Source organism: Schistocerca gregaria, chromosome 8 (assembly GCF_023897955.1).
Source record: "Schistocerca gregaria isolate iqSchGreg1 chromosome 8, iqSchGreg1.2, whole genome shotgun sequence".
NCBI classification, from domain to species: Eukaryota; Metazoa; Arthropoda; class Insecta; order Orthoptera; family Acrididae; genus Schistocerca; species Schistocerca gregaria.
In genome coordinates this window covers 22,466,782-22,492,391 of record NC_064927.1, presented here as the reverse complement: position 1 = coordinate 22,492,391, position 25,610 = coordinate 22,466,782, and the positions used below count along the sequence as shown (strand labels likewise).

Below are 25,610 nucleotides of genomic sequence, written 5' to 3'. Positions count from 1 at the left end.
CCAGACCCCGGAGCCGTAACCCACTACTGAAGTTAGGATACTATTGTGATAAAGTTTAATGAGATGTGGAGGTAGGTGAAATCTTTTGTGTCCTATGGAAATGAGGTTGTTTAATATTTGCAGAGCTTTTTGGGTTACAGTTTCAATGTGTTTTCCGAAGTTCCATTTCTCATCAATGATGACTCCTAGGTAACGTGTGTCTCGTCTTCGCAATACCGGTGTGCCGTCAATTCTGACCGTAGGGTTCCTGATTAGTTGTCCTTTAAGTAGTAAGTATGTCGATTTGCTTGGTGATATGGTCATTTTCGTGGTGTGGCACCACTGTAGGAGTCTGTCTAACGCTCTCTCTATTTTAGGTTCTATGTCCTCTCGGCTACGGCCACCGACCATCAGGAGGAGGTCATCAGCGTAGGCTATCACCTCTAGCACATCCTCACTTCGTTGCAGGCTGTCTAGTAATGGCTCCATGTGGATGTCCCAAAAGAGCGGCCCTAGGACCGATCCTTGGGGACATCCTTTCGTGACAGCTTTCCCTACCCTTTCGCTAGGGGATGATAGCCAGACCTCCCGATCCTCACAGTAGCTCCTCAGGCAGCCATATAGCGGCCCTGGACACTCCTTCTCCCGCAAGCAGGAGAAGAGCGAGGGCCACCACAGGTTGTCGAAGGCGCCACTGATGTCCACCATGATGCCCACCACGTATTTGTGCGGGGTTGAGCCACAGACCTCGGCCGCCAGGGCGATTGCATCAGATGCCGACCGCCCCGGCCTGAAACCGAATTGCCTACTGCTCATCCCGCACAATACTCTATGTGCTGCCAGTCTGTCAGCCAGCAGTTTTTCCAAGATTTTTCCAAACAAATCTAACAGGCAGATCGGCCTGTACGACTTTACTTCTGCAGGATCCTTGTCCGGTCCCTTCTTAATGATGACGACGTTCCCAGTTTTCCACCTTCTTGGGAACTGTTGTTGCCTCAGGCACTCATTATAGAGGTGGGTAAGCGGGGCAACCAGCTGGGGTGTCAGGAATTGCACCACCTCCGCCACAATGCCGTCTGGCCCAGGAGCTTTGCCTCTTTTAAGTTGCTTTATGTGGGTCGCCACCTCCTCTTCTGAGAAGGGGTAGACCGCCGTGTCATTATTATATATTTCACGGTCTTGTTCTCGCAATTGCCGTTGTCCCTCTGTCTCCCCATCCGCATTGTCATCAGGCAGCAGGGACCGGAGGAGGACCCCAGCAGTCTCCTGCCAGGACTCCGTCATCCAGTCCCCGTGCCTGACTGTAGATAGCTCCATGGGAGAGCGGATTTTCTCCCTGACTAATTTATAGGGGAGTCCCCATGGATCCAGAGCTAGCTGGCTGAGCACATAGTGTTCCCAGCTTCGCCTTCTGACTTCACGTAGTTCACTCTGGAACAGAGTGGATAAAGCCTTTGCCAAAGCGGTACAGCATAAGGTGGGACGAGGCAGTCTGAATTACATTTTATAGATGTATTTCTCACATATGTCACAGCCTCTCGCGGTCGTCGTCGTCGTCGCCGCCGCCGCTTCTGCAGAAGTAGCAAATGGCCATCGTGGCAAATGCGGCGAGGCACGCCCTGCCTTCGATTCCGTATGCACAAAGCGTGTGGTCTTGTTTCCCAGTCTATATTTGGTCGGTCACGTAAGAGGTTGAATGTAACGAATGGGTGGGAAAGAGCAAGGGCAGCGGCTGTGTAGAACGAAAACACAAATTATCAGGGGTGTGAGCGTTTCGAGATGAGTCATACACAAGTAGCACTTGGTCGTCAGTGACTGTGTGGCCTAATGGATAAGGCGTCGGACTTCGGTTCTGATGATTACAAGTTCAAATGCTGTCACGCTCGTGTTTTATCATTTCTGAATAAGAAACATACCGTTTTAATGTAGAATTTGAGCAGTACGAAACCGTCTGAATGTTGCTGTTGACCATTTTCTGCTTGGAGATGCTCTTGAGCTTGAAACACACACTACAAGACCGGTGTTAACTAGCGAAATGGTCGGCAGAGTGCCGTCACCGCGAGTTTCCTCTGGCACTTGCACATCTAAAACAACGTCGGAAAGTAACTCGTTCGCCTTTTGAGTCACATCAAGTATGAGTGTTAATTTTGACGCCACTAGCTCTTCAGGTTGTCATGCAATTCCTTTACCTCTCAGAAATGATTATGAAATAAAAGTGAAGTACGTGACGAGTGTGACGTTAGGAAAACATTAGGCAGCATGGAGAGATTCTGTATGGGACCACCCAACCCAAACGAGTACTGTGTGACGTGCTGATCGGCAAGTATTCACCGAAGCAGCCCGGCTAGCTCAGTCGGTAGAGCATGAGACTCTTAATCTCAGGGTCGTGGGTTCGAGCCCCACGCTGGGCGGAACGGAATTTTGTTCCGCTGCAGATGTAAATTACCGTTTTTCTGATTAACGTGATGTAATGGAAATAGCAACTTTAAACTTTGCCTACGTCTCTGTCAGTTGCAAGGAAACTGTATTTGAAGGTGAAGGTGATTTTGTAGACATGTGTGAAAGACATGTTCTGAGATGCAAGTGTTGTTGTTTGGAGAGGACATCGGTTACGTGTCAGATGTGTAGCCAAGCAGTAATGGGTCGCCATAGTTGCAAATATTAGTCGGTAATATGAAGTGTTGTCAGCTGAAGTCTGATGATCCAGACGACCGTAAGGACGAAGTACGCAAAAGTAACGCTAGGACGCGCCCCTTTAGCTCAGTGGTAGAGCACTGGACTAGTAAACCAAGGGTCGTGAGTTCCATCCTCAAAGGAAGAAGTCGAATTTTGGAAATCAGTTGCGCGTCGTGGCCGTATAGCAAACAGTATCTGTGATGACAAACAATTAGCGACATGCCTTTTATAAAGAATTACTCTCAGATGTTATTAAGGCGAATGGCGCAGATAAAGCCTTTGCCAAAGCGGTACAGCATAAGGTGGGACGAGGCAGTCTGAATTACATTTTATAGATGTATTTCTCACAGCTGAGCAACGTAATATACTTTACATAAAACATAAGTGTCTAATACACGCTTTTTTTGCAGTAGCGGTATCGAACGCCATGAGTGTTCTAATAAAACACCTTGCAGCTTGGAAATGGCCACTTGCCAATTTTTTGCAGCCATCCGAAGAGGACAACGTTCAAGATAGATACCTAAATGAGTATAGTGTTCAACAGCTGTAACCCACGTAGCAACCACACGTTCAAAGCCCCGCAAATTCAGGAGCTTGCTTTTACGGGGATTGATACGAGAACCTGAGGCCACAGAAAATTTATCGAGTTTCATTTTCAACTGCGTCACTTCTGCGGTGGAACGAAGCAAAACAACCAAATCATCAGCATTAGCCGTTGCCGTCTGGTTAACCCCAGAGATCGTAAGACCACGAAGTGTCGAGTTGAGACGTGTGGGGAGTGGTTGAAGGGAGAGAGCATAAAGAGTCATGGATAAAGGACTACCTTGCGGGAAGCCACGTTGATTATCAATGACCTTTGTTAGGTGGCCATTAATGTCAATCTTAGCAGAAATGCCAGTCGTCATATTCTTAAGTACCAGCAGCGCCTGTTCATTAAACCCGAGCCGGTGCAGCAGAAGCTCTAAAAACGAATGGGACACACGATCAAAGGCCTTACTAAAATCAACAAATAAAAGCGCACAGGAAATATTGGTGACAGCGACAATCGACACGACATCACGATACCCCGCCAGAGACGTCAATATGGAGCGCCCTGTAAAGCAGCTTTGACAAGGAGGTATCACAGGTGTAAGCAAGAGGGATAGACGTGCATTAACAGCCCTAGCGGCCGTCTTATAGTCAAAATTTAAAAGGGTTAAAGGACGAAAGTCACTAGCTGTCTTCAAACCAGCAGATTTTGGTATCAGGACAACCGTACCTCTCTTGAAATTGGCTGGAATTGTGCCACCATTCAAGATTTCATTCACAATATCCGTAAAAACAGGCCCTATAATTGGCCAAAACTAACAAAAAACTCCTTAGGTAGGCCATCAGGACCAGGAGATTTGTGAGATGCTGAACAAGCAATGAAAGCTGAAATTTCGTCTGCAGTAAAAGGAGCTAAAAATTTCGCATTATGGTCCTCTGTTAAAACTGGTGGGATAGCAGTTAAAATCTCGTCAACATCAATCGGATCAGAATCAGCCGCAGTATATAACGTCTCATAGTAGCAGGTAAGTTCATGGGTTATTTGATTCTGTAAGGTAAGCCGGCGACCATCAGCTGCCATAAGGCCGTCAATCAATACACGTCGACGGTTCTTGTGGTGACGAAACAGATGGTACATAGAAGTCATTTCATGTGCTAACGTGGACGGTGGTTTAGATTTAATCTTCAATCCTTCCATCTGAAGCCGCTTAATACTAAGAAGCTTGGCCTTAATTTTCCGAATCTCAGAAAGGTGGGCACATGTCATTGTAGAATTATCATAAAGTTCGCGAAGCACCGAATAGTAATACTCAAAAGTCAGTTTCAGATCTCGCGCTCTATTATAACTGTAGGACATTAAAGTGCGACGTAGTTTTGGCTTCACACAGTGGATCCACCAATGAAGCTTAGACGGATAGTATCGCAGAGAACGTAAACAAATGTCCCACGCCGTCTGTATTAGAGGTTCGATGTCAGGGTCATCGAGCAAGGAGACATTTAATTTCCACAGCGGCCTATAAAGTTTAAGAGGTTGACGCTCCAAATTAATTATAACAGCTAGGGCACAATGATCCGTAAAACTGGCTGGAATAACATCTACATCTAAAACAGAAACACTAAGGGGATCAGAAATATACAATCGGTCAAGTCGACTACTTGAGGTGGCAGTAAAAAATGTAAATTTAACTAAAGTGGGGTGTTTAACCTCCCACGCATCGCATAGTCGTAATTGACGTACAAGAGAACGTAGCTCGAAACAATAATTAAAATGAGGGGATTGGTCTTTAGCTTGTAACACACAATTAAAATCGCCCCCCAATATCAAGGTCGCCGGATTTTTTCGTAGAAGGTAAATCAGATCCTCTTTATAAAAACGAGACCTTTCCTGCCGCTTGCTAGAACCAGAGGGGGCGTAAATGTTAACCAAGGTCGTGTCAAATAACCGACAACCAATGCCCCGTCCCGAGTCTAAAAGCTCAATTTCGGTAACGGGGATACCGTCACGAATTAGGAAAGCAGTACCTGCAGAAAACTCAGGTGCAAAATTTATAATAGTACGAAAACCAGGAACAAACAGGTGTGCAACGGAGACTTCCTGCAGGAAAACAATATCAGCTGCAGAGTCATAAATAAACTGCTGCAGAGACGCTAACTTCAGAGCAGATTGAATGCCATTTATATTTAAGGTAATAAACGTGTACGCCTGCAACATCAACCAAAAAATGAGAAATGAACCCAAATTACACCACACTAGAAGCAACTACATCCATATCATCAACATCAGACATGTCAGAGGGTGATTGTCCAGAATCAACGGAATCAGAGTCGTCTTTCGCATGCTTATGTTTCTTCCGCACCGCGTGGAGATTGGAGGGCACTTTCTCCCGACGACGTATCTGATGCACACCAGATTCAAGAGCAGGCGGAGTGGGGGGTCGAGATCAGGCACGTCAACCAAAGCGTCCGAAGGATTAGCAGGGCGAGAGGAGTCAGAAGGAGGAGCCATCAAGGGAAAACTGCATCAGGAACATCGGCACCGGTTTCAGAATGTGTAGGTATTGGAAGTGTAGGAGGTGGTAAGATAGGTTTGGAGTCTGCTAATGCGGAGCGCGCAGTTCTAGGAGCGGTTTTCCGACAAACAGCCGTCTCCACCGAAGTGTCGTCAACATGTTGTGATGCCTGTGGCGGTGGGGATGTCAACAACACCTCGACCGAATGTTGTGGCTCTTGCGCCGACGGCCTGGCAGCAAGGTCGACGTCATCAGGCAAAGCAGGAGGCACAGCGGGAACAGAATCCGAAACAGGCATGGGAGATTCTGGAATTCTCTCATCAGATTCGCAAACCGGCTGCGAAACAGCAGCTTCGTCATCAGTGCTACCGGTATCACTAGCACGACGGCGTTTGTTGTTGGTAACAGACGGAATCGGTATAGGAGCAGCCGATACGTCTGGGCGAGTGGGTAGCGGAGGAAAACCTGCAGGGAGGGTGACACCTGTTGTGAAGAAGCTACTGCAGGAGGCAGATAGGAAACAGTGGAGGAAGCTGCTGGCACAAGATCGGCAACCGTTAATTTGCGGCGCTGTGCTAGGCCATTTTTAAGCACAAATACCCGCTTAGGGCAATTAGCTCGAACATGACCATGTTCATTACATAGGAAACATGTACCAAGCTGTCCCTCATATGTAAGATGTACACGATAACCGCATACAACCAGATGGGACGGTATATTAGACTTAATATGCATTTCAACTGATCTGACACCATTATAACATTGCAGCTTATGTTGTGCAGACCAACGTTCATTTCGAATTGACCGAACAGTATCATAACCAAGCAAAGCTTCCTTAAGATAGCTGTTGTCAACTTCAGGAGGTGAATAGTAAACCCGAACTGTGGTATACGTAATTTCAGCATTTGAGACAGTAACACTGCTAACAGAACCATCCCTATGACGGAACGACACTTGCTCACCATGTTTAAGTAATAACTTATCCAGCAAAACCCGGTTCAACAATTTCACAAAAAAGCAGTGTAATTCTGTATCAAAATACGCCGTATGTACCTGGTCCGATGTAATGCCAATCGTGTCCACAATCCATTCGTGAATTTCCAACGATGTCGGTTGGACATTCCTGGTAGCCTTGTTAAACTGAAAACTGAGAGTACACTTCCGCGGAAACAACCGGGAAGCCATACCACTTAATTAATGCTGCAAAAGCCGCAATACAACGCAAGACACAAAACAAACACTCAGGCAAAGAAACAACGAAAAACAAAAGACAAAGAAACCTCACACACAGAAGGTAAATATTCACAACCCGACGGTAACGGCGGATCGAATACACAGCACGTCCGATCGCTGTCGCGTCTCAAGCGGATCCTATCCATTAGGCCACACGGTCACTGACGACCAGGTGCAACTGGTATATGACTCATCTCGAAACGCTCACACCCCTGATAATTTGTGTTTTCGTTCTACACAGCCGCTGCCCTTGCTCTTTCCCACCCATTCGTTACATTAAACCTCTTACGTGACCGACCAAATATAGACTGGGAAACAAGACCACACACTTTGTGCATACGGAATCGAAGGCAGGGCGTGCCTCGCCGCATTTGCCACAATGGCCATTTGCTACTTCTGCAGAAGCGGCGGCGGCGACGATGACGACGACGACGACCGCGAGAGGCTCTGACATATGTGAGAAATACATCTATAAAATGTAATTCAGACTGCCTCGTCCCACCTTATGCTGTACCGCTTTGGCAAAGGCTTTATCTGCGCCATTCGCCTTAATCACATCTAAAAGTAATTCTTAATAAAAGGCATGTCGCTAATTGTTCGTCATCACAGATACTGTTTGCTATACGGCCACGACGCGCAACTGATTTCCAAAATTCGACTTCTTCCTTTGAGGATGGAACTCATGACCCTTGGTTTACTAGTCCAGTGCTCTACCACTGAGCTAAAGGGGCGCGGCCTAGCGGTACATTTGCGTACTTCGTCCTTACGGTCGTCTGGATCATCAGACTTCAGCTGACAACACTTCATATTACCGACTAATATTTGCAGCTATGGCGACCCATTACTGCTTGGCTGCACATCTGACACGTAACCGATGTCCTCTCCAAACAACAACACTTGCATTTCAGAACATGTCTTTCACACATGTCTACAAAATCACCTTCACCTTCAAATACAGTTTCCTTGCGACTGACAGAGACGTAGGCAAAGTTTAAAGTTGCTATTTCCATTACATCACGTTAATCAGAAAAACGGTAATTTACATCTGCAGCGGAACAAAATTCAGTTCCACCCAGCGCGGGGCTCGAACTCACGACCCTGAAATTAAGGGTCTCATGCTTTACCGACTGAGCTAGCCGGGCTGCTTCGGTAAATACTTGCCGGGCAGCACATCACACAGTACTCGTTTGGGTTGGGTGGTCCCATACAGAATCTCTCCACGCTGCCTAATGTTTTCCAAACGTCACACTCGTCACGTACTTCACTTTTATTTCATAATCATTTCCTAGAGGTAAAGGAATTGCATGACAACCTGCAGAGCTAGTGGCGTCAAGATTAACACTCATACTTGATGTGACTCAAAAGGCGAACGAGTTACTTTCCGACGTTGTTTTAGATGTGCAAGTGCCAGTGGAAACTCGCGGTGACGGCACTCTGCCGACCATTTCGCTGGTTAACACCGGTCTTGTAGTGTGTGTTTCAAGCTCAAGAGCATCTCCAAGCAGAAAATGGTCAACACCAACATTCAGACGGTTTCGTACTGCTCAAATGCTACATTAAAACGGTATGTTTCTTTTTCAGAACTGATAAAACACGAGCGTGACAGCATTCGAACCCGTAATCTTCAGATCCGAAGGCCGACGCCTTATCCATTAGGCCACACAGTCACTGACGACCAAGTGCAACTTGTATATGACTCATCTCGAAACGCTCACACCCCTGATAATTTTTGTTTTCGTTCTACACAGCCGCTGCCCTTGCTCTTTCCCACCCATTCGTTACATTCAACCTCTTACGTGACCGACCAAATATAGACTGGGAAACAAGACCACACACTTTGTGCATACGGAATCGAAGGCAGGGCGTGCCTCGCCGCATTTGCCACGATGGCCATTTGCTACTTCTGCAGAAGCGGCGACGACGACGACGACGACGACGACGACGACGACGACGACGAGAGGCTCTGACATATGTGAGAAATACATCTTTAAAATGTAATTCAGACTGCCTCGTCCCACCTTATGCTGTACCGCTTTGGCAAAGGCTTTATCTGCGCCATTCGCCTAAATCACATCTGAGAGTAATTCTTAATAAAAGGCACGTCGCTAATTGTTCGTCATCGCAGATACTGTTAGCTATACGGCCAACACGCGATCTAGTGTTCCAAAATTCGACTTCTTCCTTTGAGGATGGAACTCACGACCCCTGGTTTACTAGACCAGTGCTCCACCACTGAGCTAAAGAGGCGCGGCCTAGCGGTACTTCTGCGTACTTCGTCCTTACGGTCGTATGGATCATCAGACTTCAGCAGACAACACTTCATATTACCGACTAATATTTGCAGCTATGGCGACCCATTACTGCTTGGCTACACATCTGACACGTAACCGATGTCCTCTCCAAACAACACTTGCATTTCAGAACATGTCTTTCACACATGTCTACAAAATCACCTTCACCTTCAAATACAGTTTCCTTGCGACTGACAGAGACGTAGGCAAAGTTTAAAGTTGCTATTTCCATTACATCACGTTAATCAGAAAAACGGTAAATTACATCTGCAGCGGAACAAAATTCCGTTCCGCCCAGCGTGGGGCTCCAACCCACGACCCTGAGATTAAGAGTCTCATGCTCTGCCGACTGAGCTAGCCGGGCTGCTTCGGTGAATACTTGCCGGCCAGCACGTCACACAGTACTCGTTTGGGTTGGGTGGTCCCATACAGAATCTCTCCATGCTGCCTAATATTTTCCTAACGTCACACTCGTCACGTACTTCACTTTTATTTCATAATCATTTCTGAGAGGTAAAGGAATTGCATGACAACCTGCGGAGCTAGTGGCGTCAAAATTAACACTCATACTTGATGTGACTCAAAAGGCGAACGAGTTACTTTCCGACGTTGTTTTAGATGTGCAAGTGCCAGTGGAAACTCCCGATGACTTCACTCTGCCGACCATTTCGCTAGTTAACACCGGTCTTGTAGTGTGTGTTTCAAGCTCAAGAGCATCTCCAAGCAGAAAATGGTCCACACCAACATTCAGACGGTTTCGTACTGCTCAAATGCTACATTAAAACGGTATGTTTCTTTTTCAGAAGTGATAAAACACGAGCGTGACAGCATTCGAACCTGTAATCTTCACATCCGAAGTCCGACGCCTTATCCATTAGGCCACACAGTCACTGACGACCAAGTGTAACTTGTATATGACTCATCTCGAAACGCTCACACCCCTGATAATTTGTGTTTTCGTTCTACACAGCCGCTGCCCTTGCTCTTTCCAACCCATTCGTTACATTCAACCTCTTACGTGACCGCCCAAATATAGACTGGGAAACAAGACCACACACTTTGTGCATACGGAATCGAATGCAGGGCGTGCCTCGCCGCATTTGCCACGATGGCCATTTGCTACCTCTGCAGAAGCGGCGGCGGCGGCGACGACGACGACGACGACGACGACGACGACGACGACGACGACGACGACGACGACGACGACCGCGAGAGGCTCTGACATATGTGAGAAATACATCTATAAAATGTAATTCAGACTGCCTCGTCCCACCTTATGCTGAACCGCTTTGGCAAAGGCTTTATCTGCGCCATTCGCCTTAATCACATCTGAGAGTAATTCTTAATAAAAGGCATGTCGCTAATTGTTCGTCATCAGAGACACTGTTTGCTATACGGCCACGACGCGCAACTGATTTCCAAAATTCGACTTCTTCCTTTGAGGATGGAACTCACGACCCTTGGTTTACTAGTCCAGTGCTATACCACTGAGCTAAATAAGCGCGGCCTAGCGGTACCTTTGCGTACTTCGTCCTTACGGTCGTCTGGATCATCAGACTTCAGCTGACAACACTTCATATTACCGACTAATATTTGCAGCTATGGCGACCCATTACTGCTTGGCTACACATCTGACACGTAACCGATGTGCTCTCCAAACAACAACACTTGCATTTCAGAACATGTCTTTCACACATGTCTACAAAATCACCTTCACCTTCAAATACAGTTTCCTTGTGACAGACAGAGACTTAGGCAACGTTTAAAGTTGCTATTTCCATTACATGACGTTAATCAGAAAAACGGTAATTTACATCTGCAGCGGAACAAAATTCCGTTCCGCCCAGCGTGGGGCTCGAACCCACGACCCTGAGATTAAGAGTCTCATGCTCTACCGACTCTTTTTTTATTTTTTTTTGCTTTTTTATTTTTTTTCCTTGTTGTTTCATTTTATTTTTCCTTTCTTTTTTTTTTTTTTGTATTACTTGATATGCCATTGGTTAAAATTTAGGGGTGACACTCAGATTCAGGCCTGCGGAAACAAAGCGGGCAGGGGTCGAAACCCGAGGCCTGGCCACGATGACTCCACCGTCCTGTTTCCGAATGGCACCTGTACTACGGCGTCGTACTTTCCCCTACTGTCTCGGTTCTTGGTCTCACGTTTGTTTTTCTTGTTCGTCCTAAATATCCACAAAAACTTCAGTCCAGGTTTAGAAAAGTAGTTTACAGAAAGGTGGCAAATCCAGAAACAGTATATAGGAAATCGTCCAGCACAGGCGACCTTAGTCAACACCCTCCCTTTCAAATGTCAGGCTAAGCATATTTGCAAAATCTTCACGGAGTGCTGGCATGCGCAATCGGTTCCAGTAAGCAGTAAGAATGTACTGTCGAAACGTTAGGTGTTCATCCTCTTCATGACAACTAATAACAAAATGTACGAAGTGTCCAAGCAACCACATAACGGTATTGAGCTTCGTTCGCGGATAAAAGGAAGAATCGGGCCGTACGATGATGTCAATGGTACAAGCGGTTTCGGCAGTCCTATTGACAAAAGCCAGTTGTTTCCTGAGCCAAATCCAATTAGCAAGGTGCCCACTGCAGGTGAATCGATGCTCAAGTGTGTCCAGGAGACCACACCGAGTGCAGTTGTCCGTGTCAGAAAGACCAATACGGTGCAGTCGTACGTTGGTGGGGACCAAACCATTAACTACCCTACACCACGTGGACGCCACAGCCATAGTGTGGATCGGCAGACTAACATTCTTCCAGACGTTCTTCCAGGACACTGATGGAGACGCCAGTTCGATTGGATTGGGACCGGCCAGCCCCTCCCAACGGGCAATCAAGCTCTTGGTCGTTGGCACCGGTCGTCGCAAGAAGACGTCACCGAGGTAACTAACCGCAATATAAAATTCCCGGACGTGTTTCAACTTAAAATTGAGGCGACCGACGTCGACAGGTGGAGCAAGGCTCTTCGGACGCACAACAGTAAAAAGTCTGGATGTAATTGAAGTCACTTCTTGCGTAACAATTAGAGTCGTACGGCGGACGTACAAGGCAGATGCTTTGCGAGTAATGTCAGTGAGGCCCAAGCCTCCGGAGATACGCGGTTTCGTCATAACCTAGTAACGCAAACTTGAATAGATGACACTTCCATATAAACCTGCTAGACAATTGGCGCAACCGTTTTGCCACCATAATGGGAAGGGGGAACAGCTGAGCAACATAATAGGCTTTACATAACACGTATGTGTCTAAAATTCTGATTTTTTGCAAAATGGTAGCAGAGCGCTGCTCATGGACCATCAGAGCCCCCTGTATCTTCTCGGTGACAGATTTCCAATTAAGAGCTGCCATTTTTATAGGACACCGATCAATGGTAATCCCCTATGACGTATGGCGATCGACAAAAGTGGCCCAAGGAACATCAGCATCGCGAAACCCTCGAATATCAAGGAACTTACACTTACCCTGATTAAGACGCGCTCCAGAGACACAACAGTATGCATCGACTGCCCCTTTCAACAATGTGATAGCATCACGTTGACGGAGGAGAACAACGACATCGTCCGCGTACGCCTTAACAGTGAGCTTCCCACCAGAGAGGGTCATACCCTGAAGCTTGAAAGCAAGAGTCTGAAGCAGCGGTTCCAGGGACAATATGAATAGCGACATAGAGAGCGGACTACCCTGAGGTACCCCTCGGCGGATAGCAAAGGGTGGCGTCAGCTGCCCATTGACTGACACCCGAGCAGATATTCCCCTATACAAATTACCAAGAACACCACGTGATGAAGCATTAAAACCTATTGTATCTAAAACATGATCTAAAAACACATGACTGACGTGATCAAAAGCCTTATAAAAATCGAGGAAAGCAAAGGCACAATGAACGTTTGTAACCGCCGCAACCGAGACAACATCCCGATATTCGGCTACTGGGGTCAGAATAGATCTACCAGGAAAACAACATTGATGTGCATCAATCACACCACGAAGCAGTGAAGACAATCGACTATTGAGTGCTCTAGCAGCTGTCTTGTAATCAAAGTTCAGCAATGTGAGCGGACGAAGATTGGCAGTAGATAAACGACCAGTGGACTTCGGAATTAAAACAATTTTCCCTACTTTAAAATCGGCAGGCACATCCATCCCCCTGACAATCTCATTTAAAATCTGCGTAAAAGTGCCACCCAAAAGAGGCCAAAAACGGAGATAAAATTCTTTTGGCAGGCAGTCTGGACCCGGCGATTTACCGGACGGAGAGTGAGCAATAAAATCAAAAACATCATCTACCTGCAACTCCCGGAGAAAGTCGCCGTTCGCGTCAGGCGTGATCGTCGCAGGAAGATCCTCAAGGACATCATCAGAAAGTGACACACCACAATCATCGGCAGGATAGAGACTAGCGTAATACTGATGAAGAGCACGAGTCATTTCCTCCTGTGCAATAAGCTGTCGTCCACCATCCACCATAAGAGAAGAGATGAAGGAGCAACGACGTCGAGTTTGATGCCGCAGCAGGTGGTACAAAGAAGTCAGTTCACCTTCAACCAGAGAGTGAGGTTTCGACTTTACTCGCAGACCATCCAACTGTCGTCGTTTGAGGGTCAAGAACTTGGCTTTAATACGACGAACATCATGGATCCGCAGAGGAGAAGGACCCGCCGCGTCATACAGTTCACGCAGGACAGAGTAGTAAAATTCATACGTGTTCTTAAAATCACGCGCCCTTGCGGCACAGTAAAAAATCAAAGTCTGACGAATCTTGGGCTTGGCAAACGCAGTCCACCAAACGAGCAAGGAGGGGTAACACGGAACAGAGCGAAGACATCGCTCCCACACGGCACTTACAACTTCATCAATGGCACTGTCGGCAAGGTGGGAAACATTTAACATCCACTGGGAACGATAAAGTTTTGCTGGTTGGTGACTAAGATTTACAGTTGCAGTAAAATCACAATGGTCAGAAAAACTAGTAGGAATAACATCGATAGAAAGAATGTTAACACATAAAAAATCAGAGAAGTAGAATCTGTCGAGTCTACTGCATGAGGACGCGGTAAAATACGTAAATTTCACCAGGGTTGGATATTTGTGTTCCCAAACATCACGCAGGTGCATCCTACGAACCAAGTCATGTAAATCTCGGCAATAATTAAAATTGGGGGACTGGTCTTCAGGGCGTAAAACACAATTAAAATCGTCTCCGAGCAGGAGACTCCGAGGACTCTTGCGCAAAAGATAAATAAGCTCTTCCTTATAAAAGCGCGATCGAGCCACAGTGTGACCCGAACCAGAGGGGGCATACAAAGCAACTAGGTGGAGATCAAAAAGACGACAACCAATCCCACGGCCAGAGTCAAGGAATTCAATGTCAGTAATAGGAATACCTTCTCGAAAGAAAAGAGCAGTTCCTGTTGAATTCTCCAGTGCGACATTAAAAACAGTTTGAAATCCAGGTAGAGAGAGATCAGAAAACAATACTTCCAGCAAAAATACTACGTCCGCACAGGAGTCGTAAAGAAACTGCCGCAAAGAGGCAATGCGAACGTCGGACTCAATACTGTTAACATTTAAGGTAAGAAAGGTGTATGCTTGAACCATGGAGAGAAAAGCGAGGGAAGAATCACCTACACCGACGCATCAACATCACAGTCCATAGCAGGGGAGACGGAGGCATCCGAGGGAGGGGGACTGCTACCCCCTTCCGCGGATCCCTTACGTTTCGGTTTTTTACGAACAGCATTGACGTTCGGCTGAACGCGCAACTTGCGTCGGCTGACGGGCAAGGAAGCGGCAGCCGCCGATGACGTAGGAGGGTCAAGTTCTAAATCTGACAACACCCGCGCCGGTCCACAGTCAGGGTCCGGGGTCGCGGGGGAAACATCCGACGAAACGGGCTGGTCTACACCAGTATGTTTCAATATGGCGGCCACTGAGTGACGCGCGTTTCTTCGGCTCGCGAGTTTTTCCGCTCATTGAAGGTGTTACAGAAAAGTGCGGCAGTCCACAACGTGTGCATCCGACTAAACAGGTGTTACTTGCCGTGGTGTATTGTTCTCCGTTGATTACCACAAGTGATAAGTGATAAGTGAGTGAAAAATGGGAAGAGCACGAGTAAGCGGCAGCAGGCGAGGCTACAGGGGCGCAGGCAGCGCGGGCGCCCGGTCTCCGGCGGCAGGTGAGGCCCCGCTTCCCGACATCGGGGAGCTCGTCCGGTCCCAGGTGAGTGCGGCGCTGCACAGCAAAGACACGCTAGACGTAATCGTCCAATCCATCACGGACTCCGTGACGGCCGCGGTCATGGACAAACTACAAGAGTCTGTCGGGCGCAACAGCACCGAAATCCAGTCTCTTAGAAAGTCCCTGGCCGCACAAGAGAAAAAAGCCGCCGACCTAGAGGCTAAACTGTCTGCTGCCACCGATGAAATTGAGCAGTATCAGCGAAGGAACAGCTTGCGCCTGTTCGGGGTAGCTGAAAACGATCGCGAAAACACCGACGACCTGGCCATTAGCCTCGTGCGTGAGAAACTTGGCGTGCAGATCGACGTGGCCGATATTGACAGAAGCCACCGTGTTGGGCGCAGGATACCAGGTGCCATGAAACCCAGGCCCATAATAATTAAATTTGTGTCTTACCGGAAAAGAGCTGAAGTGTTTGCTCAGAAAAGAAAACTCGCCAAGAGTGGGGTTACCCTGAGGGAAGATCTGACGCGCGAAAGACTAAAAGTTTTGAACGCTGCGATCACACAGTTTGGCCTTCAAAATGTATGGACCCAGGATGGCAGGATCGTAATCAAGACGGAAGGAGGGAGGAAAACGGTGACAAACATGTTCGAACTGAAAGACTGAGCGAAATCTCGCGAGACACAAAGTCTCATATTGTAATCTGTCTAATATAAGTTAATTTTTTATTCTTGCTTTTCATTTTTTTAGCTTAAATACTGCTCCGTTATTTCTATAAGTACCATAAGTACTCTATTTAAAATCAGTCAATTGTTTCACAAAAATATTGTTTCTTTATTTGTCTATTATAAGTGCTCATGTATATTCATATTGTCAGTCAAATGGGAATTAACATCCTCCATTAACAGGAATCTCCTTACAACCGCCTTTCTATATCTGTTATTTCCATCTTCGCCACTACCACTACTACTACTACTACTATCTTTTTCGTAACTACTACTGCCACTTTCCATCTTTCTTTTCACTCCCTTCTTCGATACTTCCAGCGTGTTTTTCACCTTTAGTCCACAGACGCTTGAGTCAGTCACGACCTTGGACACACCTGTAAATATGTCTTGCCCCGCGAAATCCAGCTTTTGTCCCTCTTCCGGCCAGCAGGTAAACGGAGCGCGCTCGGTCCTACAGGCGGCCACAATGGGACGGACCGGTTCCGGCGGCGGGCTCTTTGTGGCCCACGCGAACGCGCAGTCGCTAACGGCTCACTTCGACGAGTTCTGTGACCTGTTCTGCCAATCGCTGTTCCACATTATCCTCGTCTCTGAAACTTGGTTGAAACCAAACATTTCTTCCGACGCTATCCGAATCGCTGGTTACTCTCTCCTAAGGGCAGATCGTGAAACACGACGCGGGGGTGGTGTGGGTGCCTATGTTCGCTCTGATCTGACACCTACTGTGCTATGCACATCGGATGCAAAGGGCGAAGGAGAAGCAGAGTTCTTGTTTTTCGAAATAAATACATCAAATCAGAAACTGCTAATTGGAGTAATCTATAAACCTCCAAACGTCGGTGCCATGTCCTCCTTTCAGTCTGCACTGTCCTCACTCGTGACACAGTATGAACACATAATCATTATGGGCGACACAAACATCGACTTACAGTTAAAATCTCCCTCTGCCGAAAAACTAAGGCGACTGTTCCACTCCAATGATATGAGTTTAACACCGCTGGACCCAACTCATCACACGCCACACAGCCACACAATCATAGATATAATAGCAACAAAGCGACCAGATAAAATAATCCGCGCCAATCAGACATCCGCTCCGGGACTCTCTGCTCATGACGTGATATTTTTAAATTACTCAATGCATACTACCAAAGAAAAATCTCACCTGGTAACCTACAGAAACTTAAAAAATGTTAACCATGACGCTCTTCAAAAGGATTGCTCAGACATCCCTTGGCATGATATAAACGATGAACCGACTTTAGACGAAAAAATTCGGCAATTATGTCGCAAAATTATTGCACTGTATGATAAACATGCTCCTCAACGCACTGTTAAGGTAAAGAGAGCTCCCGCTCGGTGGCTCACCACTGCATTACGTCAGTTAATGAATAAACGTGATGCTGCACATAGGGCCTTCAAGCGTAACCCAACTCCCGAGGCGTACGAAGCTTATAGGAAACTCCGAAACAGAACCAAGCAAAGCGTGAGGAATGCCAAAATCAGACATGCCCGCTCTGTCGTATGCGGCATATCAAAACCTGCTGCACTGTGGAAAAAGCTGCGCAGTTTCGGTATAGGGAAGCGAAGATCTGACGCTGTTTATCAAGCGTCTGCAGAAGAATTAAACGATTTCTTCTCAACAGCTGCAAACTGCCACGCAGCGACAAATTACCAGCCCCAAGATATCAATCTCTCGAGAGACAAGTTTTTCCTAAAACATGTCACTACCGGCACAGTACACAAGGCAATTATGAGAATCTCTTCCGAGGCAGTAGGAAATGATGGAGTGAGCATTGGCATGATTAAGAACGTCGTAGACACTATTATTCCAGTTATCACAGACATCTTCAACCTGTCTCTTGTCAGTAGTACATATCCTACTGAGTGGAAGCAAAGTTTAATTAAGCCTATACCCAAGACTGACAACCCTAAGTCGCCAGGTGACTACAGGCCGATCAGCATACTACCTGCAATTTCTAAAGCCCTAGAGCACATCGTCCATGAACAACTGACGGATTACCTCAAAACTCATAACATCCATGACGAATATCAGTCAGGCTTTCGAAAGCACCATAGTACAGCAACCGCATTAATCAAAGTAACTGATGACATTAAACATGCTATGGACAGACGTGAAGCTACTATCCTAACACTGCTTGACTTTAGCAAGGCTTTTGACACAGTCGACTTCGATATATTACTAATTAAAATGAAACAGCTGAATTTCTCAAACAGCGCAATACAATGGTTCGACAGCTACCTCAAAAACAGAAGTCAACAAGTCATTTGTGGGTCGGAAAAGTCATCATGGAAAAGCGTGCGCTCTGGAGTTCCCCAAGGCTCCGTCCTTGGTCCACTACTCTTCTCACTGTACATTAATGATATTTCTTCAGTGATTCACTCCTGCAACTACCATCTTTATGCCGACGACATCCAACTGTACATAAGTGCAAGCCCCAAAAACATTGCTGGCGCAGTAGCGAGTATGAACGCAGATCTTTGCTCTGTTTCTCGATGGGCACAGAACCTAGGTCTGAAACTAAACCCCAAGAAATCCCAGGTCATACTTATATCTCATCCAAAGTTAATCAGCCGGTACTTTCGCGAAACAGTCCCTAAAATACTCCTCAATGGTACCCAACTACCATACCAAAAAACAGTAAAAGACCTTGGAATAATCTTGGATGAACACCTAAACTGGGAAGAACAAACAGTCACAGCTTGCCGGAAATCGCTCTCCTCCCTACATGCAATTCAAAAGTTTAGAAAAATATTTCCAACCCATGTTAAACAAAAATTAGTCCAAACACTAGTCTTGCCTAATCTTTACTACTGCGATGTAGTTCAACACGGCACAAATAGTGAAAATTCTAGATGCCTCGAGCTAGTGATGAATGCTTGCGTTAGATACGTGTGCAATATTCGGTTGTATGATCATATCAGTCCTTCATACTCCCAGCTAGGTTGGATACGCCCACATAAGGCACGCGATCTCCACACGATGTGCTTACTTCATCGATTTCTTAGCCACTGGTGCCCCCAATACTTATCTTCTCACATTAAACACCTATCATCATTCCACAATCGCAACACCAGATCGGATACGTCTATCATCTTGGCTGTACCTTTACATAACACAAAATCTTTCTCCGTGTCATTCTCCATCTCAGCCATACGACTATGGAACGCGCTCCCCTGTGATCTGCGTCTTATCCAGAACTACTCAACATTCAAGAGGGAACTCAAAGCTTACATATTAGGGACGGTATAACCACCATTCTTGTGCACCTCCCATCTCTTTCTTTCTCCTCTCCATCACAGCTTCGAATTTTACCGTTCTATTTCTCTTCCTCTAACCTATCTACCTCTTATATATCTCTTTCACCCCATTCTATCGTCTTATGTCTCTGCTCGATGAGAATAACTCACAAGCTGCAAGAACATAACGAGAAAATTCCCAACTAACAATGGGACTGACATTCAGAAAAGAAAAGTATGTTTACTTTCATATACATAGTCATTATTATTATTATTATTATTATTACTATTATTATTATTATTATTAGTATTATTATTACTATTATTATTATTATTGATTGTTATAATTATTTTTTATTGTTATAATTATCATTGTACTACTGTTATAATATCTATTTTTTTGTTTAACATCAATACTGCATAATAGGCTATATGTCCTTAATGTTAAGTAGAAACTGTAACTCGTTCAACCTGAGTATGCCTGGTTAGGTGTAAGAGAGGGCCTGAAGGCCCTAATCTTGCCAGGTAAAATAAATGCATAAATAAATAAATATTAGCTTCCGGCAAACATGGACTACACGGAGGCGAAACGTGAGCAGGAAGCTCAGAAACTGCTAAGTTGGAAAGAAGCGGAGCAGCTCCGCTGGCAGAGGTGTGGGGCAGCGAAGCAGGAAGTTGTTGCGACTCAACTTGTTGTGACAACGAAGTCGGTTCGGAAGGCGGCGCCAACAGGCGCGACCGACGAGCCGACTCGAGAGAAGCCGCGTCGGAAGCCGGAGGGGCGTCAGCAGCCGCTACCGTAACAGCTACTTCAGTGGAACAGGGAGCATCTACACTACTCTGTGGCTCGGAGGATGTCGGTCTCTCGGATTGGGGCATCTCGGGGAGATCCTCATCCGTACTATTTCCATCTTGTGCGCGACGCCGTTTATTATTCAAAAGCGGCACACCCACCAGAGGAACCGACGGAACAACATCAGATTTGGCACGTAAAGGAGGAAATTCTGTGTGAGGGGCGTGCACAACCTGCGGCTGGGCGCTACTACCACTGGACTGTTCGACACCAAGAGCAGAACCACCTGCAACGAGGTCAGCGACCGTTAACTTGCGACGCTGTTCGAGAGAATTTTTTAACACAAAAACCCTCCGCGGACAGTTGGTACGCACGTGGCCACTCTCATTACACAAAAAAAAGGTGCCAACCTGACCACTATATGTTACATGGACACGATATCCACCGATCTGCAGGTGCGAGGGAATATTCTGCTTCACGTGCATTTCGACGGAACGAATGCCACTGTAACACTGCAGGCGATGTTGGCTGGACCAGCGTTCAAGGCGAATACTCTTAACATCACCATACTTGAGTAAACCTTCCTTAAGATACACATTATCCACCTCCGGCGGAAGGTTGTAAACACGAACACTGGTGTAAGTAATGGAAGCATTTGAAAGCAGTACGGTACTGACAGAATCATCCCGATGCCGAAAGAGAACCTGATGACCAAATTTGGAAATAATTTTATCAACCTGAAGGGGGTCCATAAATTTAACAAAGAAAACATAGAGATCTGTATCAAAATATGCAGTGTGCACCTGATCCGAATTAATGCCAAAGGTATCTACTAACCAATCATGAATCTCAAGGGAACTAGGTTGCACATGACGGGTGAACTTGTCGGAAGCAAAACTAACTGTAGCCTGACGAGGAATAACCTGAGAAGACATTTTCAAAAACTACGCGATCTAAACCGCTACACAAAAAACACTGAAATACACACAGAAAGCAACACAAGGAACGAAACAACGACGGAGAAAAACTTACAGAAGGTACAACACTACACGTAAACAAACGATATCCCACTATACATAACGCTACGGCGGAGCGGAAGACTAGGCACGTACACACTGCACGGCGTCTGAAGCGGAACTTCCGACTGAGCTACCCGGGCTGCTTCGGTGAATACTTGACGGGTAGCACGTCACACAGTACTTGTTTGGGTTGGGTGGTCCCATATAGAATCTCTCCATGCTGCCTAATGTTTTCCTAACGTCACACTCGTCACGTACTTCACTTTTATTTCATAATCATTTCTGAGAGGTAAAGGAATTGCATGACAACCTGCAGAGCTAGTGGCGTCAAAAATAACACTCATACTTGATGTGACTCAAAAGGCGAACGAGTTACTTTCCGACGTTGTTTTAGATGTGCAAGTGCCAGTGAATACTCGCGGTGACGGCACTCTGCCGACCATTTCACTAGTTAACACCGGTCTTGTAGTGTGTGTTTCAAGCTCAAGAGCATCTCCAAGCAGAAAATGGTCAACAGCAACATTCAGACGGTTGCCTACTGCTCAATTGCTACATTAAAACGGTATGTTTCTTTTTCAAAAGTGATAAAACACGAGCGTGAGAGCATTCGAACCTGTAATCTTCAGATCCGAAGTCCGACGCCTTATCCATTATGCCACATGGTCACTTACGACCAAGTGCGACTTGTATATGACTCATCTCGAAACGCTCACACCCCTGATAATTTGTGTTTTCGTTCTACACAGCCGCTGCCCTTGCTCTTTCCCACCCATTCGTTACATTCAACCTCTTACGTGACCGACCAAATATAGACTGGGAAACAAGACCACACACATTGTGCATACGGAAACGAAGGCAGGGCGTGCCTCGCAGCATTTGCCACGATGGCCATTTGCTACTTCTGCAGAAGCGGCGGCGGCGGCGGCGACGACGACGACGACGACGACGACGACGACGACGACGACGACGACGACGACGACCGCGAGAGGCTCTGACATATGTGAGAAATACATCTATAAAATGTAAAGCAGACTGCCTCGTCCCACCTTATGCTGGACCGCTTTGGCAAAGGCTTTATCTGCGCCATTCGCCTTAATCACATCTGAGAGTAATTCTTAATAAAAGGCATGTCGCTAATTGTTCGTCATCACAGATACTGTTTGCTATACGGCCACGACGCGCAACTGATTTCCAAAATTCGACTTCTTCCTTTGAGGATGGAACTCACGACCCTTGGTTTACTAGTCCAGTGCTCTACCACTGAGCTAAAGAGGCGCGGCCTAGCGGTAACTTTACGTACTTCGTCCTTACGGTCGTCTGGATCATCAGACTTCAGCTGACAACACTTCATATTACCGACTAATATTTGCAGCTATGGCGACCCATTATTGCTTGGCTACACATCTGACACGTAACCGATGTCCTCTCCAAACAACAACACTTGCATTTCAGAACATGTCTTTCACACATGTCTACAAAATCACCTTCACCTTCAAATACAGTTTCCCTGCGACTGACAGAGACGTAGGCAAAGTTTAAAGTTGCTATTTCCATTACATCACGTTAATCAGAAAAACGGTAATTTACATCTGCAGCGGAACAAAATTCCGTTCCGCCTAGCGTGGGGCTCGAACCCACGACCCTGAGATTAAGAGTCTCATGCTCTACCGACTGAGCTAGCTGGGCTGCTTGGGTGAATACTTGCCGGCCAGCACGTCACACAGTACTCGTTTGGGTTGGGTGGTCCCATACGGAATCTCTCCATGCTGCCTAATGTTTTCCTAACGTCACACTCGTCACGTACTTCACTTTTATTTCATAATCATTTCTGAGAGGTAAAGGAATTGCATGACAACCTGCAGAGCTAGTGGCGTCAAAATTAACACTCATACTTGATGTGACTCAAAAGGCGAACGAGTTACTTTCCGACGTTGTTTTAGATGTGCAAGTGCCAGTGGAAACTCGCGGTGACGGCACTCTGCCGACCATTTCGCTAGTTAACACCGGTCTTGTAGTGAGTGTTTCAAGCTCAAGAGCATCTCCAAGCAGAAAATGGTCAACAGCAACATTCAGACGGTTTCGTACTGTTCAAATGCTACATTAAAACGGTATGTTTCTTTTTCAGAACTGATAAAACACGAGCGTGACAGCATTCGAACCTGTAATCTTCAGATCCGAAGTCTGACGCCTTATCCATTAGGCCACACAGTCACTGACGACCAAGTGCAACTTGTATATGACTCATCTCGAAACGCTCACACCCCTGATAATTTGTGTTTTCGTTCTACACAGCCGCTGCACTTGCTCTTTCCCACCCATTCGTTACATTCAACCTCTTACGTGACCGACCAAATATAGACTGGGATACAAGACCACACACTTTGTGCATACGGAATCGAAGGCAGGGCGTGCCTCGCCGCATTTGCCACGATGGCCACTTGCTACTTCTGCAGAAGCGACGACGACGACGACGACGACGACGACGACGACCGCGAGAGGCTCTGACATATGTGAGAAATACATCTATAAAATGTAATTCAGACTGCCTCGTCCCACCTTATGCTGTACCGCTTTGGCAAAGGCTTTATCTGCGCCATTCGCCTTAATCACATCTGAGAGTAATTCTTAATAAAAGGCATGTCGCTAATTGTTCGTCATCACAGATACTGTTTGCTATACGGCCACGACGCGCAACTGATTTCCAAAATTCGACTTCTTCCTTTGAAGATGGAACTCACGACCCTTGGTTTACTAGTCCAGTGCTCTATCACTGAGCTGAAGGGACGCGGCCTAGCGGTACCTTTGCGTACTTCGTCCTTACGGTCGTCTGGATCATCAGACTTCAGCTGACAACACTTCATATTACCGACTAATATTTGCAGCTATGGCGACCCATTACTGCTTGGCTACATATCTGACACGTAACCGATGTCCTCTCCAAACAACAACACTTGCATTTCAGAACATGTCTTTCACACATGTCTACAAAATCACCTTCACCTTCAAATACAGTTTCCTTGCGACTGACAGAGACGTAGGCAAAGTTTAAAGTTGCTATTTCCATTACATCACGTTAATCAGAAACACGGTAATTTACATCTGCAGCGGAACAAAATTCCGTTCCGCCCAGCGTGGGGCTCGAACCCACGACCCTGAGATTAAGAGTCTCATGCTCTACCGACTGAGCTAGCCGGGCTGCTTCGGTGAATACTTGCCGGGCAGCACGTCACACAGTACTCGTTTGGGTTGGGTGGTCCCATACAGAATCTCTCCATGCTGCCTAATATTTTCCTAACGTCACACTCGTCACGTACTTCACTTTTATTTCATAATTATTTCTGAGAGGTAAAGGAATTGCATGACAACCTGCAGAGCTAGTGGCGTCAAAATTAACACTCATACTTGATGTGACTCAAAAGGCGAACGAGTTACTTCCTGACGTTGTTTAAGATGTGCAAGTGCCAGTGGAAACTCGCAGGTGACGGCACTCTGCCGACCATTTCGCTAGTTAACACCGGTCTTGTAGTGTGTGTTTCAAGCTCAAGAGCATCTCCAAGCAGAAAATGGTCAACAGAAACATTCAGACGGTTTCGTACTGCTCAATTGCTACATTAAAACGGTATGTTTCTTTTTCAGAACTGGAAAAAAACCGAGCGTGACAGCATTCGAACCTGTAATCTTCAGATCCGAAGTCCGACGCCTTATCCATTTTTTTTTTACAGCATTCGAACCTGTAATCTTCAGATCCGAAGTCTGACGCCTTATGCATTTTTTTTTTTAACCACTTTTGTTTCTCATTTTTTTAAAGCCAGGTATCCTAGCCACTTTTCCTTTAGTCTGGCGCCTTGGACCGCTTTTTATTGTTTTTTATAAGGATGCATATCAGTAGGCGCATGACGGGGACAACGAGGGCAGGGGTCAAAGAACTCGAGGCCTGGCCACGATGCCCCCACCATCACTCCCACCGAATTGCTCCTTCAGTGCATTTTAATTGTTATAGAAAAGCGGGTATAGTCGTGTATATTTTTCGCCTGCTCTCTTTATTGTGGTAAGGAGCACTGATTGTACGACATCTGGGGGTGAGATCCCATTGCAAAGCCGTCATTCGAGTTTTCAGTCAACAGACATTCGAGTAAGAAACATGTGATTATACTGCAATATACAGCGAGCATTTATGAGACACTTATTGGGGGGCAGACGTAACATGAATGGATAATAGAAGAGGCATTTCCTTCATCTTGAACGTAGATTCATACTTCACTTCTTCATTACCCCTAAAATAGTACATTTAGTGTTAGACTGTGCGCTTTAACCAACACCTATTCGTTCGAATAAAATGATCAACATGTTTCCATACATTTTCCTGTGGTCTGCATATTGCTGAATGTTGCTGTACTCCATTT

At 46.3% G+C, this 25,610-nt stretch overlaps 5 non-coding genes across 5 annotated transcripts; 1 reads left to right on the top strand and 4 right to left on the bottom strand.

Moving 5' to 3' along the window:
* The first annotated feature begins 2,317 nt into the window (after window positions 1-2,317).
* Window positions 2,318-2,390, top strand: Trnak-cuu (transfer RNA lysine (anticodon CUU)). The gene has a single exon. It is a non-coding gene; the product is annotated as a tRNA-Lys (tRNA).
* Window positions 2,391-7,995: 5,605 nt separating this feature from the next.
* Trnak-cuu (transfer RNA lysine (anticodon CUU)) lies at window positions 7,996-8,068 on the bottom strand. Its single transcript has one exon. It is a non-coding gene; the product is annotated as a tRNA-Lys (tRNA).
* Window positions 8,069-9,508: 1,440 nt separating this feature from the next.
* Trnak-cuu (transfer RNA lysine (anticodon CUU)) lies at window positions 9,509-9,581 on the bottom strand. The gene has a single exon. It is a non-coding gene; the product is annotated as a tRNA-Lys (tRNA).
* A 13,239-nt stretch (window positions 9,582-22,820) lies between these two features.
* On the bottom strand, window positions 22,821-22,893 carry Trnak-cuu (transfer RNA lysine (anticodon CUU)). The gene has a single exon. It is a non-coding gene; the product is annotated as a tRNA-Lys (tRNA).
* A 1,437-nt stretch (window positions 22,894-24,330) lies between these two features.
* Trnak-cuu (transfer RNA lysine (anticodon CUU)) lies at window positions 24,331-24,403 on the bottom strand. Its single transcript has one exon. It is a non-coding gene; the product is annotated as a tRNA-Lys (tRNA).
* Between the last annotated feature and the right edge of the window lie 1,207 nt (window positions 24,404-25,610).